The sequence below is a fragment of the Artemia franciscana genome, chromosome 12 (assembly GCF_032884065.1).
Source record: "Artemia franciscana chromosome 12, ASM3288406v1, whole genome shotgun sequence".
NCBI lineage: Eukaryota > Metazoa > Arthropoda > Branchiopoda > Anostraca > Artemiidae > Artemia > Artemia franciscana.
In genome coordinates this window covers 41,510,324-41,528,092 of record NC_088874.1, presented here as the reverse complement: position 1 = coordinate 41,528,092, position 17,769 = coordinate 41,510,324, and the positions used below count along the sequence as shown (strand labels likewise).

General features: G+C 37.4%; 1 protein-coding gene across 2 annotated transcripts in view; it reads right to left on the bottom strand.

Moving 5' to 3' along the window:
* LOC136034142 (uncharacterized) overlaps positions 1-17,769 on the bottom strand; it is a 142,752-nt gene that overhangs the window by 17,488 nt on the left and 107,495 nt on the right. The window contains exon 7 of one of the 2 annotated variants that reach the window (XM_065715324.1): positions 2,275-2,401. The gene's annotated coding sequence lies outside the window, so the exon portion shown is untranslated. Of the gene's footprint in view, positions 1-2,099; positions 2,402-17,769 lie in introns of those variants that run through there. The other variant, XR_010619122.1, reaches the window with a different exon arrangement.

The following is a 17,769-nucleotide window of genomic DNA, read 5'->3' as shown; positions in this document are numbered from 1 at the left end:
ATATATGCTCCTCCTAACCCCCAATTACTCTGTCGCCAGTTTTATGTAAGCTTTTTGAAATGCTTATATTGCCGAATGTTAGAAATTGTTGTCAAATGCCAAACTACCAGTTTGGCTTTACAGTAGGTCTTGGTTGCGCTGATGCTCTGTTCGCCCTTACTGCTATTCTGTCTGATTCTGAGGCAACGGGTGACCCGTTAGTTATTGGTTCTTTTGATGTAAGCCGGGCGTTTAACTCGTCAATGCATGTGCAGATCCTTTTAGAAGCGTATAAACAAGGACTAAATCTTTATACTGTCAGAGTTGTGTGTTATATGTACAATAACCTTAGAGCGGCTGAATCCGTTGTCGTACTAGTGCGTAAAGGGGTCAGGCAAGGCTCAGTTGTGTCTCCGACTTTGTATAACAATAGCGTTCTGCCGGCACAAGCCCAGGTAGCTACGCCTTGTGTTTCAAAAGGGATCGATGTTTGATGACGTATGCTGACGACCTACTTAATTTGAACAGGTCTGCCGATCGACTATCGAAGAATTTTGATGTTTTGAGTAGGAATGTAATAAAATAGGTTTATCATTTAATTTGTTTAAATCGGCTCTACTGTTCTTCAACGCGGGGTATTCCTTTAGGTGATTCAGCTGTTAAGCCAAGTGAGAGCATTACCTGCCTTGGTTTACCAATCGGTCGAAGCCTCTACTCGACAGGAACGTTGCTTGTATGACACGTAGAGGCGAAAATCCAGATTGCTTACGGATCAATCATTGGTGACAGACATCGATTCTGCCGTAGATTTCTAGCGTCGCTGTATAATGCTATTGCTCTCCCACATGTACTGTATATAGCACCTTTTTGGAATTGTTTGTCGTCCGGCCAGTGTACAAAAGTAAGAGTTCTGTTTTTCCGATTCGTGAAGTTCCTTCTGAGACTTTCTCCGTGGACGAGGAACTCGTATATTATGCTTAACTACGGAGTGTCCGATCCAACAGTTTGTATAAACCGGGTGGTAGTAAATTTCCTTGAAAAGGCTAAGGGAAGGACGAACCCGTGGCTAGCTATCATGTGTCAGTAGTTTTGTTAGTGTACATAGTGTGTGTTTACTTATGGGTATGTTCGTAGTGTGATTTTCTTTTCTTTTTCCACTCGTACTCCGCTGTAATTCCAGTGAATTTTCGGGTAATAAAAGTACTTACTTACTTACTTACTACCTGAGCTGATTATAGTCAAAAGTGCTTTTATTAAGTTTTTGATACTCAGTCAGTACCTCTGGCATTTGTAATTTAACAACTAGCTGAGTTGTTGTATGTAAAAGTGCTTTTTTGATACTCAGTCACCAATTAAAAGACTCCAATTAAAAGAAAAGGAAATTACCAAGTAGTTGTATTTGTTGTTGTCAAAAGCGCTTTTTTTTATTCAGCTAGCAAGTAAACACTTTAAACACGCCGAATTTATCAGCTACTTGAGTTTATTGTAATCAATAGTAGTTTTAATTAGATTCTGATGCTCAGTCAGCAACTAAGATAGTTGGAATTGGCCTACTAGCTGAGTTTCTTGTATGCTAAAGTGCTTTTTATTAATTGTTTGGTACTCAGACACAATGGTCATTCCTCTAGATTACACCGATTCTTCTATTCCATTTGAATTCATATAAACGGGTTTACTAAAGTGTTCATTCCTCTGATTAAGCTGATTCTAATGGAACATCTGAATTAAGATAAACCGCTTTACTTAACTGGTCATTCCCCTTATTCAATGAAGGTTGAATATATATTAACCATGTCCTGACAGCAATATAAAATGTTCTCATGGAAGTATGCAAACTATGTACCTCTTATACTATGCTAATGGGGAAGATTTAGGACCGGATCTAGTTGCTGACCAGATCAAGTTATGCAAATTTTGTGCTAATACGGCTATGCCAATGATGTTCGCGTAGGCTCCACAATGTCATCACTACTCATATTATGTAGTAAGAATTATTTTCCAACTTCGCTCTGTCCAAATACTTTCCCCCACTTTTCCTAATGTGCAAATATGTAGCCTAAATTAGATATTTTTCATATATTTTTGATATAAAAAAATCGGTTTGGCAATGAATCAATGAATGAACAACTTGAGCTGTTGTGGGTTTATCATACAAGTACCTATTACACTAGTTATTATTTAAATCTGTTTGGTGTAAATTCGACCCACCAATGAAGTTTCATAATTAGCATATACTCGGTCAATTTGTTACCTAATAACTTTCATAAACACATTCAAAAAAATATAAAGGACTACAAACTTTCTTCTTTAGATTGGCACGACTTTGCATTCCACCCTTGCCCTCTGCTACTCCAAGCGTGAATATAGTTTTACACCATTGCTTCTGGCACTGCCTCCACTCTTCAAGTGTCCACGGAGTGACCTAGCAGGAAGCCTCTGGATAAATTAATAAAATAGTGAAGACATTATCAAACTATATTATTAAATAAACAAATGGAATTAATTAAACGATATTAAAGGTGGTTAAATTAAAAATATTGCAACTTTATTTGTTGATTTTACTGTCTCTGACCTCTGGCAGAAAGGGAATTAATTACCACTTTAATATAATTTCTCTTGTTAGAAGTTTTTTTTTATTGCTAAAAAACCCATAAATATGTTCCTTGTTTATTTTATATGATATCTGGTAGCTTAAAAGCTAATGTACGAGTGTCCTTGAAAACACAAAATATTGAGAAATAATATTTTAACGACACTTTTTAAATCTTATCTTTTCTTTTTTATATTAAACCACATGTGTTTATATCTCCTTGTTTAGTTGCTTCGCAATATTTATTTGAATTGAATATTTCATCCAAAAAATTGTAATTAAAAGTGTGACTATGCGTTTCAAAACCGTTCTAAAATCGAAAGGTACTATGCGCAAAGATTAATTGATAATGGCAAGTTGAATATATTATGCAAAGAAAATTGTATTGAGACGTTTATGTCTTGTCATTGAGTTGAACATGGAAAACTATTCCGCCCAAAATAATTAGTTGCTTAATAAGGTTATATGTAAGACATAATAAGCAGGAACATCGTTTTTTTGGGGGGGTAGGGGGCAGGGGGTCAGCCATCCCCAATGTTTAGTTGTAATTTGAATTTCAAAAAAAAATGAATTTTCAGTCAAAAACTCGATCAGAAGTAGTTTAATGCAAAATTTTTTTTTAATATTTTGAGCGGAAAAGGAGGGTTTTATAATTCATATGAATAAAAAATCTGTGTAGTTTACGATCTTCTATACTTTTTTAAGATCTCTGGCACCATCCTGTAGATATCCTCAAATATACCTTGCGAATCTCAGCCTGGGGAATGATCTTTAGGAGTTCCTAGCTGTTGAGACAACCAAGACCAACCATAGCCGTCTCTTGCACTGAAGCCTATCTGTGAACAATTGGTAATTTATATAATTTAGGGCCATTATCCCTGGGGTTCTAAGAGTGAAAATGACCTTGGAGGCATAATTTCCAAACCTTTCGACTTTTCTGAGCAAAATCGATATCTCAAAATCTTCATCTTGCTCCAAGGGGGCTTATGGGGGATTGAATTGCAGAGACAACCACGGGAGGGGGCTGGCTGCCCTCCAATTACTTTCATCTCTTCGAGAACGGATACTAGAACTTTTAATTGTCAATTGAAAGAGCCCCCTCCCAAGTATCTACAGCCATCCCTTTCGTGCAAACTGGCCAGGAAAAGGTTTTTTCGCTTTTCTTCGAGCTCCATTGTTGGGATCCTTTGTCCTCAAGTAATTTATTTGGACAATAAGTTCCTCTTGCCCAAAGGACTTAACGGCTGTAAGTTTAAAATTGATCAGGGCAAAATCATTTTAAATCATTTCTGACCCCCTAAGAACCTTCCCCTACTGACATCCAACGTAATGTGTGATCATGTTAGAGATGAATAATCCCTAAAAGTTCTGAGCTAATCACACGATAAAGATCAAAGAAGACCCCTTTCAGTATGAAAGAACCAGTCAATATGACTGGCAATTTGCCCATCGGTTTGGGCCCATGCCTTATGGGTTCAGGATGCCTTATGGGGTCATGCAATCCCTGAAGGCATATTTGCTGGACCTTTTGACTATTCTGAAAATGATACTATCACAAAAATGCAATCAAATATATTAGGGGATTGGGGAATAGGGTAGTATAAAGACACAGGAGAGACCAGTCACCTTCCAATCAGTTTTGAGTCTTTAAATGGGGACAAGGAGTTTCATTATCCTATCAAACGAGAGCCCTCCCCACTTTTTACAACCACCCCTTCCATGCAAACTAGTAGGGGAAAAAAAAGAAAGGAATGAATAATGTCGGAATCGAACTTAGGACACATGTTTTATAAGCTTTTAACCTCAAGTGTGGACCGTGAACTAGCCCATTCGTGAACGCAATCTCCTGAAGGGGCTGATTGCACATCAAATCTGAAAGAAAACTAAAAACAGGTGTCTTTTACTATTCACAAGGAGTACTAGAAATATATTAAATTATGGGGAAGAGGGTAAAAATCTGAAGATTTTGGGGAGAGAACAGAAGCAAGATCCTCTAGCCATCTTCTTCGTGTATGTTGGATTAAATATGACATCCCTCCCCTGGTTACCTCTTAAATTTGTCCTTGACAAATGGTTCATCTTCAACACAAAAAGACATCCTTTTTTAATCACAAAAAGATTCTCCTTTCTTTTGATCGACTTTTCCAAGTCCCATGAGTTGACTTCAGTAGTTTCCTAGACTTTGAACTCAATTAGGTAATATGTGTCTCTTAAGCGTGACTTCCTTAAAAGTCTGTCCTACTTATTTAAGACTTTTTAAAGCTTATTTTTACTACGATCATGTGTTTTGAAAGCTCACGGAGAGCTGTCATTTTTAGCAGAAAAGAATTTTCGCAGTCGTAATTGGGGGCTCGAAAAAGTCGATTTTTGAATACAGCTTGAAAAAGTTTGCAAAACAGTTTTTTGTAACAAACTCTAATTAAGATACTCGGTCCAAAAAAACCGAATGTCTAGAATACAGGCTTTTAATAATAAAGGAGAAATTTTTTTAAATACTTTTCGAATACATGGAATTCATTAAGTTTAATGTTACCGATCAAAAGCTACAAGCTGGAAAAATTGCCTGATTTTCAAAAAGGGGAAAAACACTTTCTGAACGACCATTAATTTTAATCAATACCACACGAGATTCAGCATATCAGAGAACTCTACTATAAATGTTTCAAGCTCCTAAAAATGTAAAATTTAGAATTTTTACCAGAAAAAAGATCTCGGATGCGTGTTTATTTATTTATTTTTTTTTGCTTTTCGCAGGGGTAATCCTATTGAATCAGTGGTCCTCAAAGATTGGGAGACGGGTCATTTAAACGGATATCAAAAGTTTTAGTCAAAAACGGATATCAAAAGCCAAAAGATTGGAGGGCAAATACCCTTCTCTCCCAAGCCCAGTTTTCCCCAAAGAGACCCGATCAAAATTTTGATATAGCCTAGCCATTTGATTTAAGACAGAAGAAGATCCAATAAATATTCTTTTGGAGATGGCTTGACTCCCCATAGCCCATTGGGAAAGGGATTTAAGTCTTGCGATTTGCCCATCGTTTGAATGATTAATTAAGAAAAAACTTCTTCCAAAAAATGAGTTTTTCAGAGAAAAGTAAAGAGCTCCGTTAAACCAAATATGGGCAAAATAGAATCAAATCATCTACCAAGCGTAACTATACCCCACATCAGCGTCAATAAATAAAACCCAAAACGATGAAAAATTACAATAAATAACCGAGTCAAACTCTAAACGAGCAGAAATTAACATGAGCAAGGCTCACTGCCCCTATGCCTTCTCAGGACCAGAACATAATTTATACTTAAATGAGTTTTTTTTAATGTTTTCACTTTTATTACTTTAATAAGTCATAAAACACTAGGATTTGTAGCGCACAAATATTGTCTTTTTAGTTAGTTAATCATCTCCCTGATCATTTCCTGAAAGTTCCAAACTAATATACTCAGTCAATCCTAAGTTATGCCCTTTTGATAATCCATGCACACATAACAAGTTTTGATTTATTTCAACACTCCCCTTAACATCCTTGAAAGACTCACCTTAATGCTCTTCGTGTTTTGGAAAAATAGAAGTCAAACATTCATACCCTCCCTCAATAATATATACAATATGCAAACAATGAACAAATTACGTAACCTACAGCCCTTGCTCTGAGGCCTAAGGGGGGGGGGAACATCCCTAAAAGCATAATTACCGAAACTTTCAGCAATGCTGAAAAATATAGATTTCTAAAAACTTTGTTTAGTTGTTTGTTTTGAGGAATTATGGGCATGGGGAAGGGGCTGGTTGCTCTCAAACCCCTTTTGACTCCTAAAAACAGCACTAGAACTTCCGTTTCAAACCAAATGAGCCCAACCTGAAGTTCTAACGACCACCCATTCCAAAAAAAAACTTATATACCACCAGGGCATAACTTACAGCCCGTTTACCACGGCTCAGGGTTTGGCAAACTGGAGGCACTTTTTATATCTCTTTTAGACTTTTTGAATAAATGACTATCTTGCAATTTCCATTAGATGCGTTTGATGGTAAGGGGTAGTTAGGGGTGCTAGTTGCTCTCCATCACTTTTGCTCTAAAAAGGGAACCAGGAATTCCAATTTTCAACCACGTGAGCCACCTCTGAAGCCTATACAACCATCTTTTCCATTAAAACCTGAAATACCCGGGCATAATTTATAACCCTTGCCCTCAGGCTCTGGTGGTTTGTTCGAACACCAAAAGTCTTGTTATATAATCTTTGGACTATTTTGAATAAAATGGCTATCTTAAAATATCAACTGGATGCATTCTGGGAAAATACGAAGTTAGGGGGGTGAGTAAACCCTTTTGATTACTTTGATCGTTAAAAAGGGCACTGGAAATTCTTATTGCCAATCTAATGAGCCCCGTCCGTAATATATACGACCACCCTTTCAATAAAGTCCATATATGCCCCAAGGGCGAAGCTTGAGGGCTTTGGGGGTTGTCATCCTCAAAGACATAATTTCCGGACCTTTCAACTACGCTGAACAAAATGGCTATCTAAAAATTTTGATTGAAAGTGTTTGGGGAAATGATGGGCGTTGGGGGGCTATTCACCCTGCAATCTCTTTCGACTATTAAAAATGGCACTAGTGCTCATAATTTCAATCAAATAAGCCCTTTTAAAAGTTTCTACGACAACTCATCAAACAGTTCGTGGTAACGAACTGTAGTAAGGAGCGACCCGGCTCAATAGCAACCAAAACTCTAAAAATCGGAATTTTGTTAGCAAGAGCTACATCAAAAGATTCGCATTTTAATGCTGATTTGAAATATATAAGTTTTATCAAGTTTAGTCTTAGCCATCAAAAGTTACGAGCCTGAGAAAATTTGCTTTATTTTAGAAAATAGGGGGAAACATCCCCTAAAAGTCATAGAATATCACAATTAACGAAAATCATACCATCAGATTCAGCTTATCAGAGAACCCTACTGTAGAAGTTTCAAGCTCCTATCTACAAAAATGTGGAATTGTGTATTTTTTGCTAGAAGGCAGATCAGGGATGCGTGTTTATTTCTTTTTTTTTCCCAGGGGTGATCGTATCGACCCAGTGGTCCTAGAATGCTGCGAGAGGGCTCATTCTAATGGAAATGAAAAGTTCTAGTGCCCTTTTAAGTGACCAAAAATTGGAGGGCACCTAGGCCCCCTCCCACGCTCATCTTTTGACCAAACTCACTGGATCAAAATTTTGAGATTGCCATTTTGTTCAGCATAGTCTAAAAGCCTAATAACTATGTTTTTTGGGGACGGCTTAATCCCCACAGTCCCTGGGGGAGGGGCTGCAAGTTACAAACTTTGACCATTGTTTACATACAGTAATAGTTATTGAGAAGTTTACAGACGTTTTCAGGGGAACTTTTTCATGTTGGGGACAGGGTGGGCTAGGGGAGGGGGTTACATGGGAGGACCTTTCAATGGAGGAATTAGTATGAGGGAAGAGAATTTCCATGAAAGGAGCGCAGGATTTTCTAGCATTATTAAAAAAAAAATGAAAAAATAAATAGCCAAAAATTTTTTCAACTCGAAGTTAGAAGCAGCATTAAAACCTTAAAACGAACAAAAAATATTATGTATACAAGGGGGTTTGTCCTCTCCGCAATACCTTGCTCTTTATGTTAAAGTATTTTTAGTAATTACAACTATTTATTCTACATCCTTTTTGATAGAGGGGTCATTATTAAATAATTGGGAGAAAATTCAAGCTTTAATGTAAAGAGCAAGGTATTGACGAGGGGGCGAACCCCCTCACATACGTAATAAAAATGTACAAATAAAGAAGTTCATTGCGTAAGTTAATGTTTAAGTTAGGTATATGTGTTTCTAATAAAAACGTTCGTAAAAAGAAATGAATGTTCTAGTTGCATTTTTAAGTTACCAAAAACTGGAGGGCAGCTAAGCCTCCTCCCCTAGTTCTTTTTTTTATCAAAGCTATCGGATCAAAACTATGAAAAAACCATTTAGTAAAAAAAATATTATTATGCAAATTTCGTTTTAAATATTCATTTGCGATGAGTCAAAATCAAAACATGCATTATTTCAAAAACGTTCAGAAATTAAATAATTTTTAACTACAAGTAATGACCAACATTAAAACTTAAAACGAACAGAAATTATTTCGTATATGAAATGGATTGTCCACTCGTAAAAACCTCGCTCTTTACGCTAAAGTTTTTTTTTGTTCCAATTATTTAAGAATGACTTCTGGCACGCAAGGACCTTTTAATCAAACAATTCGTGGTAAAGAACTGTATGTAGTAGGGAGCGACCCGGCTCAATAGTAAACGAAACTATAAAAAACGGAACTTCGATGCTAAAAGATATACCAAAAGAATCGTATTTTTATGCTGATTTTAAATATATAAGTTTCATCAAATTTAGTCTTTGTCATTAACAGTTACGAGCCTTAGAAAATTTGCCTTATTTTGGAAAATAGGGGGAAACACCCCCTAAAAGTCATGTGATATTAACGAAAATCACACCATCGCATTCAGCCTATCAGAAAACCCTATAGAAAAAATTACAAGGTCCGATCTACAAAAATGTGGGATTTCGTATTTTTTGCCAGAAGACAAATCACGGCTGCGTGTTTATTTGTTTGTTAGTCTGTTTTTTTTATGGCACTTGGCATTAACCAAGTGACATATAGCAATCGCAAATTCTGTCGGTCTGTCGGTCTGTCTGTCTGTCGGTCCCGGTTTTGCTACTTTAGGCACTTCCAGGTAAGCTAGGACGATGAAATTTGGCAAGCGTATCAGGGACCAGACCAGATTAAATTAGAAATAGTCATTTTCCCGATTTGACCATCTGGGGGGGGGGGAGTGGGGGCCGGTTAATTTGGATAAAATAGAAGAAATGAAGTATTTTTAACTTATGAGCGGGTGATGGGATCTTAATGAAATTTGATGTTTGGAATGATATTGTGTCTCAGAGCTCTTATTTTAAATCCCGACCAGATCTGATGACATTGGGGGGAGTTGGAGGGGGAAAACCTAAAATCTTGAAAAACACTTAGAGTGGAGGGATCGGGATAAAACTTGATGGGAAAAATAAACACAAGTCCCAGATACATGATTGACATAATCGGAACGGATCCGCTCTCTTTGGGGTAGTTGGGGGGGGGGTAATTCTGAAAAATTAGAAAAAATGAGGTATTTTTAACTTGCGAACGGGTGATCGGATCTCAATGAAATTTGATATTTAGAAGGATATCGTGTCTCAGAGCTCTTATTTTAAACCCGACCGGATCTGGTGACATTGGGGGGGGGGAAACCTAAAACTTGGAAAACACTTAGAGTGGAGGGATCGGGATGAAACTTGGTGGGAAAAATAAGCACAAGTCATAGATACATGATTGACATAACCAGAACGGATCCGCTCTCTTTGGGATAGTTGGGGTAGGGGTTAATTCTGAATAATTAGAAAAAATGAGGTATTTTTAACTTACGAACGGGTGATCGGATCTCAATGAAATTTGATATTTAAAAGGATATCGTGTCTCAGAGCTCTTATTTTAAATCCTGACCGGATCTGATGACATTGGGGGAAGTTTGGGGTGGGGGCAGTGTTACGATGGGTGGTACAATTGTACCAGATTCAGTACTTTTTTCTCTGACCTGTACATCTGTACAACTTTTTTTTAAAGTCAGAAAATCAGTACATTTACGTTGAACTGGTACAAATTCAGTACATTTTCTCCAAAACTAAAAAAAAGAACGATTTTTACTTGTAAACGGAACCTTTACCATTCATTGCTATGGCAAATACTCTCGCGACTTGTCTGTCTGCTTTTATTTAGAGGTTAACTCTATGGTAAATTTGGAGTCGTTACGGAAAACGGAAAGTTGCCGCGGATTTTCAAAAACTAAAAATGCTATCATCTTAACTCCAGTTGTGAGGTAAGCCTGCTGAAGTCTTCTTCAGATTTGCCATGTCAGCAACGCTAAGTATGTAGTGTAGTGGCTTATTCAGATGATTGTTATGTACGGTATTTGTGCAACAAGTCCTTCTTGCAACCCACATTGCTACAGGCTCGATCACTAACTTAGTGATCTAACAAAATGCACATTCAAACCTACAAGTTCAGACTGTTCAAAATATCTATCAGTTATAGTATGAATGACAATAGGTTTTATGTGAGCCATACCTGTATGCAATTAGCCCCCATGTTTCTTAAACTGATCACTTGTGGAAAAGCAGATAGAAGAGGCTTAGAGTAGGAGTGACTAGGAGTGTAGTGGAGAGCATATCGGCTAGACATATGCCATGGTGAAATCTACCTTCATGAACCTTTCATGTGCAGCATACTTGGGTAGAGGTATACTTATTTGAATGTTTGTTGACTTTGAACTTTGCCATTTTCATGCACTTGCTGTGACTAAAGTTAACTATCAATTAGCCAAAGTAGGCAATTAGGGGCCTCTGAAAATAGTCTACCTGAATAGGTATTTTGGATCTTCATTCTACCATTTAGCCCAAAACTGCACTGTTTATATTTAAGTATGGTAACTGTTTAAATAAGCATACCTCTACTGTACCATTGCTAGTTTTGGAATAAAAAAAGCAGGAACCTTTATTGTATTTTTTTTTAACCTGTAGGCTACTCTACCAAAATCAGGATAATTACTGACATGGGTAGTACCTGACAAAGTCAGTGACAAGTATCCCACAGCCTGAAATTCTGTGGAGGATAAGCGTTCCTTTATATCTATCATGGCCATGGGTAATTTTGTAGTAGCTTACCAGATGGTTACTCTTCTTAAAGAGATGACAGGCGCACACATCTTTGTGATCAGAGTTTTCACTGTCTTTGTCACCGTGTTTATTGGAATATCAGTACATATTTCGATCACCCATGCATTATTTACTGCTATCACATAACACAGCTTTCAGGGAAATCTCTTTAGGAAATCCGTACTTCTGTGTTGTGTGATTGTAGAAGGGAATCTCTGGTTTTTTGTCAGCATCTGTTTACCTGATCAAGGGTAAAGCTAACAAAAAAATTCCAAAGTAAAATTACTATCTAGCCTAGTATAGCCTTGCACTATGCGCGTCTAACGCCTCCAAAGAGATCCCACTAGAATTTGATGAGTTTGTCCGTGATGTATATAACTATATACAGCATTCACCAAAGCATATTGCAGCATATGCAGAGTTTCAGGGGATAACAGATACGAAAAACCATAGACTGCTGAAAGTCTGTGACGTCCGTTGGCTGTCTCTCGAGTCCGTAGTTATGCGAATTTTAGAACAGTGGAGAGCTCTGAAAGTGTACTTTTACGAGGAATTCAAGGCCATCAAGTCGGCCTCTGCTGAAAAGGTCCTGAAAATGATGGAAAATGTGTACACGAAACTGTACTTGCAGTTCCTGGGCTTCATTTTGCCGCAAGTCAACAAGCTGAACATATTGTTTCAAGCTGAGGGGGTTAGGCTGCACTGCCTTTGCAACGAGGTCTCTACGGTATTTGGGACTATCCTAAGGAACTTCCTACGTCCGGAAGTAGTTGAAAACAAGCCGTTAGGGACCTATGATCCGTCCAACCGAGAGTATTTCTTGCCTCTCGAACGAATCTATGTGGGAGCAAACGTGGAAGCTGACGTTATCGAGAAAAATATTCCTGCCCCAACAGTGCATGCGTTCAAACTAGTGTGTCTGAAGTTTTATGTGAAGTTGGCAAAGGAGTTTTATGTCCGCTTTTACTGCAACTCAACCTTTAAGGTTCTGCAGAAAATGAAAGTGATCGACCCGGTTGTGGCTGCCTCTGGCCGAGAGGATTTAGTACCAGTACTAGTCATGTTTCCTAACTTAGTCAACCGACAATCTCTAGAAGAATTGAGCTCTCAGTGGCGATCAATCCCTGCTGAATCAAAGCATTTGCCACCCCAATACTTGAAAAGTCCAGAAGTGTTCTGGGGGAAACTGAACGAGCTTAAAAATGGTCTTGGCTGTTCAAAGTATGCAGAGCTTTGTACATTCATGTTTTCTGTCATGTCCCTTCCACACTCATCGGCCTGTGTCGAACGTATTTTCAGTGCAGTGTCGGTGGTTAAAACGAAGTCTCGAAACCGCCTTGCAGTTGACACCATTTACTCCTTGATTCGGACAAGGGAGCATATTCGCGACCATGGTACTTGTGTCTCCTGGAACCCTCAGGAAAAAAAGAAAGGGTCTGAAGAACAGGCAATTGTTGAAGTAGAAGATGATCAACAGGAGGAAATTGAGTCTCTGCTAAGAGATATTGAAGACGTGATGATCTCGTGATAATTCCTAAGAAGTTTTAGTTTTTAAAAGAAGTGAATATCTTGTTTTTCTGTTCATTCCTACTTTTGTATCCGATGATCTAACATAAAGAAAGATAAATAACGCCGTAAAATGGGCCGTAATTTTAATTTGAGCTCATTCCGAGCTCCACAACTCAACAACCCCTTTCTCGATTAGAGCCAGGCCCACAGACATAACATATGTCCTCCATGGACAAAGCATATTTGGAGTTTTTGTTTTGGTTATCTGCGGTTTCTTCCGCTTCACTCTGCTTAAAATTGCTATCCTTTTGGTTATCACTTAGGTTAGGCTACTGCCGCTTTCCGTAAGCGTTGTTCAAATTGGTTAAATAAGACGAATAAGGGATTTTTGGAAGAGACATCTCTGGTTCCGTGGTTCGTGGATCCAGTGGAATTTCTTCGCGACTCAACCGCTTTTCCTTTATGGCAGATTTTGCGTGACTTTCCAGCTCTGAGTTACCTTCATTTGGCAGAACTAATTTACCTCAATAGGCACATTTTGGCTCTTTGGCTACTGAGCACGCTCTAGAGCCAAGCTCTATTCCAGAAAACACGAAGGTGCGGAAAAATAAGGTTAGAAAAGAAAATGGGAGCCATCGGGAAGAGAGAGAAAAATAAGCGAAAAGAACGATATTGTATAGATTCGTACAGTAGCGCGAAAGAAGATCGCGTGTTGCGCGAAGCGCAACATGCGAAAAAAATTTTTTTGCGTCTGGTACATTTTTTCCCGGGAAGTACATTTTTAGACCTATGTCTAGTACAATTCAAAAAATCAATATCGCAACACTGGGTGGGGGAGCCTAAAATCATGGAAAACGCTTTGATTGGAGAGATCGGGATGAAACTTGGTGGAAAAAATAAGCAGAAGTCTTACATACATGATTTACATAATTGGAACGGATCCGCTCTATTGGGGGGGGGGTTAATTCTGAAAAATAAAAAAAATGACGTATTTTTAACTTACGAAGCAGTGATCGGATCTTCATGAAACTTCATATTTAGAAGGACCTCGTAACTCAGATCTTTTATTTTAAATCTCAACCGGATCAAGCGTAATAGGGGGTGGGGATTTGGGGGGACCGGAAATCTTAGAAAATACTTGAAAATTTTGAAAATTGAGGTATTTGTAACTTACGAATGGGTGACAAGATCTTGAATGAAATTTGATATTTAGAAGGATCTTGTGCTTTAAAGTTCTAATTTTAAATTCCGACCAGATCCTGTGACATTGGGGGGAGTTGGAGGGGGAAACCGGAATTCTTGGAAAACGTGAAAATTGGGGTATTTTTATCTTACGTATAGATGGCCGGATCTTAATGAAATTTGATTTTTAGAAGGAATTCATATCTCAGAGGTCTTATTTCAAATCCCGACCAGATCTTTTGACACTGGGGGGAGTTGGAGGGGGAAATCTTGAAAAATACTTTGAGCGGAGGAATCGGGATGAAGCTTAGTGGATAGAATAAACAAATGTCCTTGATACGTGATTGACAGAATCGTACTGGATTCGCTCTCTTTGGGGGAGTTCATTTTTTTTTCAAGTTCATTTATTTATTAATCGCACATACATGTATATATATATATATATATATGACATAGGCCCATGGGGAGACAAGCTCGAAAAACTAGGCCTAGACAAAGAATAAAATAATAACACACTACAATACAAAGATAAACATGACGGCAAAGATACAATAACACAACAATAGTATGAAAGTAGCAGCTAGCTCAGGATCATTCAATACTGTTGAAGAAATTAAGAAAGTAATATTATTAAATATAAATTAATACTGGAAGATAGCTGAGAGGCCCATAATCACCCAGAGCAACGAACCATACAAAAACTTTGCCTTACTAAAAAGATACTTAATTAATTAAAAATAATCCTGAACTAAATGAAATTTAAGTTTCCTTTTTATTAAATGGATAGAGGAAAATTTATCAATAAGAGCCTTGTGAGCATCCCAGCACCGAGCTATTGACAAAAACGGAGCGAATTTAGATCTCTCAGTATTATATTTGTCAATGTAGATATCCTTTTTTTGTCGAGTGTTATAATTATGTAAATCTTGTGATTGGGAGAACAAACTTTGATGGAGGTAATATGGCGGTAATTTCTTAATGTCATAATTGATTTTGAAAAGAACTGCTCCAAAAGCAAATTGTTGAGTGACTGGAAGTATATCTAGATAAGTATATAAAGATGCAGTAGAAGACTTATTTGGAAGTTCAATAGGTGATGGAATAAAAAGTTTAAGGATTCTTAGGGCTTTATTTTGTAAAATCTGTATTGGTTTAATATGGCTTTTAAATGTAGATAAATATACTAGAGAACAATAATTAATATTAGTCTGAATCAGAGCAAAATAAATACTTCGTAAAGCAGAGTAGGGCAAACAAAGCTTTAACCTTCGCATTAAACCAACATACCTTGAAATCTTTAATCGTAGATTTTGAATGTGTGTTTTAAAAGATAAGCTTTCGTCAATCACAAGTCCAAGGTACTTTGTCATTTTCACCCGAGATATTGATAATAGATACTTTGAAGAAGTAACTCGGGTAATACAAGGGCAGATATTTGACTTTCTGCCGTAAATTATGAAATTTGTTTTTGATACATTCAAAGCAATAAAATTTGAAGAACACCAATCAAGAACATTATTGATTCATAGAATATTGTTAGAACTCATACCATATGATCTCTTGGCTCTTAGCTCTGCTCGCCTCGTCACAAGTGCCATATGAGCTCTTAGCTCTTGTTTTTTTTTTGCTTTTTTCTTCCCCAGGGGTCATCGTATCGACCAAGTGGTCCTAGAGTGTTGCAAGAGGGCTCATTCTAACGGAAATGAAAAGTCCTAGTGCCCTTTTTAAGTGACCAAAAAATGGAGGGCATCTAGGCCCCCTCCAACGCTCATTTTTTTCCCAAAGTCAACGGATCAAAATTTTAAGATAGCTATTTTGTTCAGCATAGTCGAAAACCATAATAACTATGTCTTTGGGGATGACTTAACCCCCCCCCCTAGAGTCCCTGGGGGAGGGGCTGCAAGTTACAAACTTTGATCAATGTTTACATACAGTAATGGTTATTGGGAAGTGTACCGACGTTTTCAGGGGGATTTCTTTGGTTTGGGCGTGGGGTTGAAGGGAGGGGGTTATGTGGGAGGATCTTTCCTTGGAGGAATATTTCATGGGGGAAGAGAAATTCAATGAAAAGGGCGCAGGATTTTCTAGCATTACTATTAAAAAAAAACAATGAAAATATAAACATGAAAAAGCTTTTTCAATTGAAAGCAAGGAGAAGCATTAAAACTTAAAACGAACAGAGATTATTACGCATATGAGGGGTTCTAAAAATACTTTAGCGTAAAGAACGAGGTATTTAGGAGGAGATAAATACTTCGCTCTTTACGCTAAAGTATTTTTAGTAATTTCAACTATTAATTCTATGGCCTTTCTGATTCAGGGGTCATTTTTAAAGAATTGGTACAAAACTTAAAATTCAGTGTGAAGAGCGAGGTATTAACGAGGGGACAAACCCTCATATATATAATCAAAAATATAAGAATATAAAAGTTTATTACGTAAGTTAAAATTTCAGAAAAACAATTTGTGAAGTTGCTGATGGTGTCCTAGGGAAGAGTGCTAAGACAGCAACTAGGAATATTAGTGAAAACTTTAGGTTTAATAGAGAGTAGAAGGGGTTTGTATAAGAATTATCTGAGCGATAGGTCGTATGAAAACAAAAGGAATGTAAAGAAAGTGGAGAAAGCATTAAAATATGAACTAAGGAGATGTGAAATGGAGGCGATGGATAAAATTGCTGAGGATCTGGAAGATGCGGCTAGACGGCATAATAGTAAAATATTATACTGGCATGTTAATAAATTGAAAGGGAGTAGCCGATCCGGACTAGTCCCAGTTAAAGATAGAAATGGGGTCACAATTAGTGATAAGGAAAAAGTTAAAGAAAGATGGGTGGAACATTTTGAGAATGTGCTAAACCGAGATACAGTTGCAGGAAAAGATATAGATGAAAATGAAAAAGTTTGTGATACCTTGGATGTGAAGGAAGATTTGTTTAGTGAGGAAGAATTAGCGACAGTACTAGAAGGATTAAAAAATAATAAGGCCCCAGGTGCTGATAGTATGATTAATGAGTTCCTTAAATATGGTGGCTCTGAGGTTAGGAATAAGCTACTGAAGATTATGAACATGATTTTTGAAAAAGGGGAAGTACCCAATGATTTTAGGAAAACCTTAATTAAACCACTGTATAAGAAAGGTGACAAGAGTGAATGTCGGAATTATCGAGGCATTAGTCTGGTCTCTGTAGGTAGCAAATTACTGAGTAATATGATACTTTTTAGACTGAGACATGCTGTAGACAAAGTTTTAAGGGAAGAACAATGCGGTTTTAGAAAAGGTAGAGGATGTGTCGACCATGTTTTCACTCTTAGGTTAATAATTGAGAAGTCCCTTCGTTGTCAAACACCTTTGGTCCTTAGTTTTATCGATTATGAGCAAGCTTTCGATTCTGTTGATAGAACAGCGTTAACAAAGGTCTTATCGTTATATGGTATACCAGAAAAATACATTAAAGTGATTTGCGCTATGTACGAGAATAATACTGCTGCGGTTAAGGTAGGAAATGAGGTTAGCAACTGGTTTTGTATTAAATCAGGAGTTAAGCAGGGTTGTGTTCTATCCCCCTTTATATGGATCATTTTGATGGACTTCGTCTTAAGGAGCACAGGAAAGGCAATTGGAGACCATGGAATCAAATGGGGAGGAAGAACGCTCCTGGACTTAGATTATGCTGATGATTTAAGCATATTAGATGAAAGTGTGAGCAAAATGAATGAATTTTTAGAGGTTTTACGAGTTCAGGGTGCTAAAAT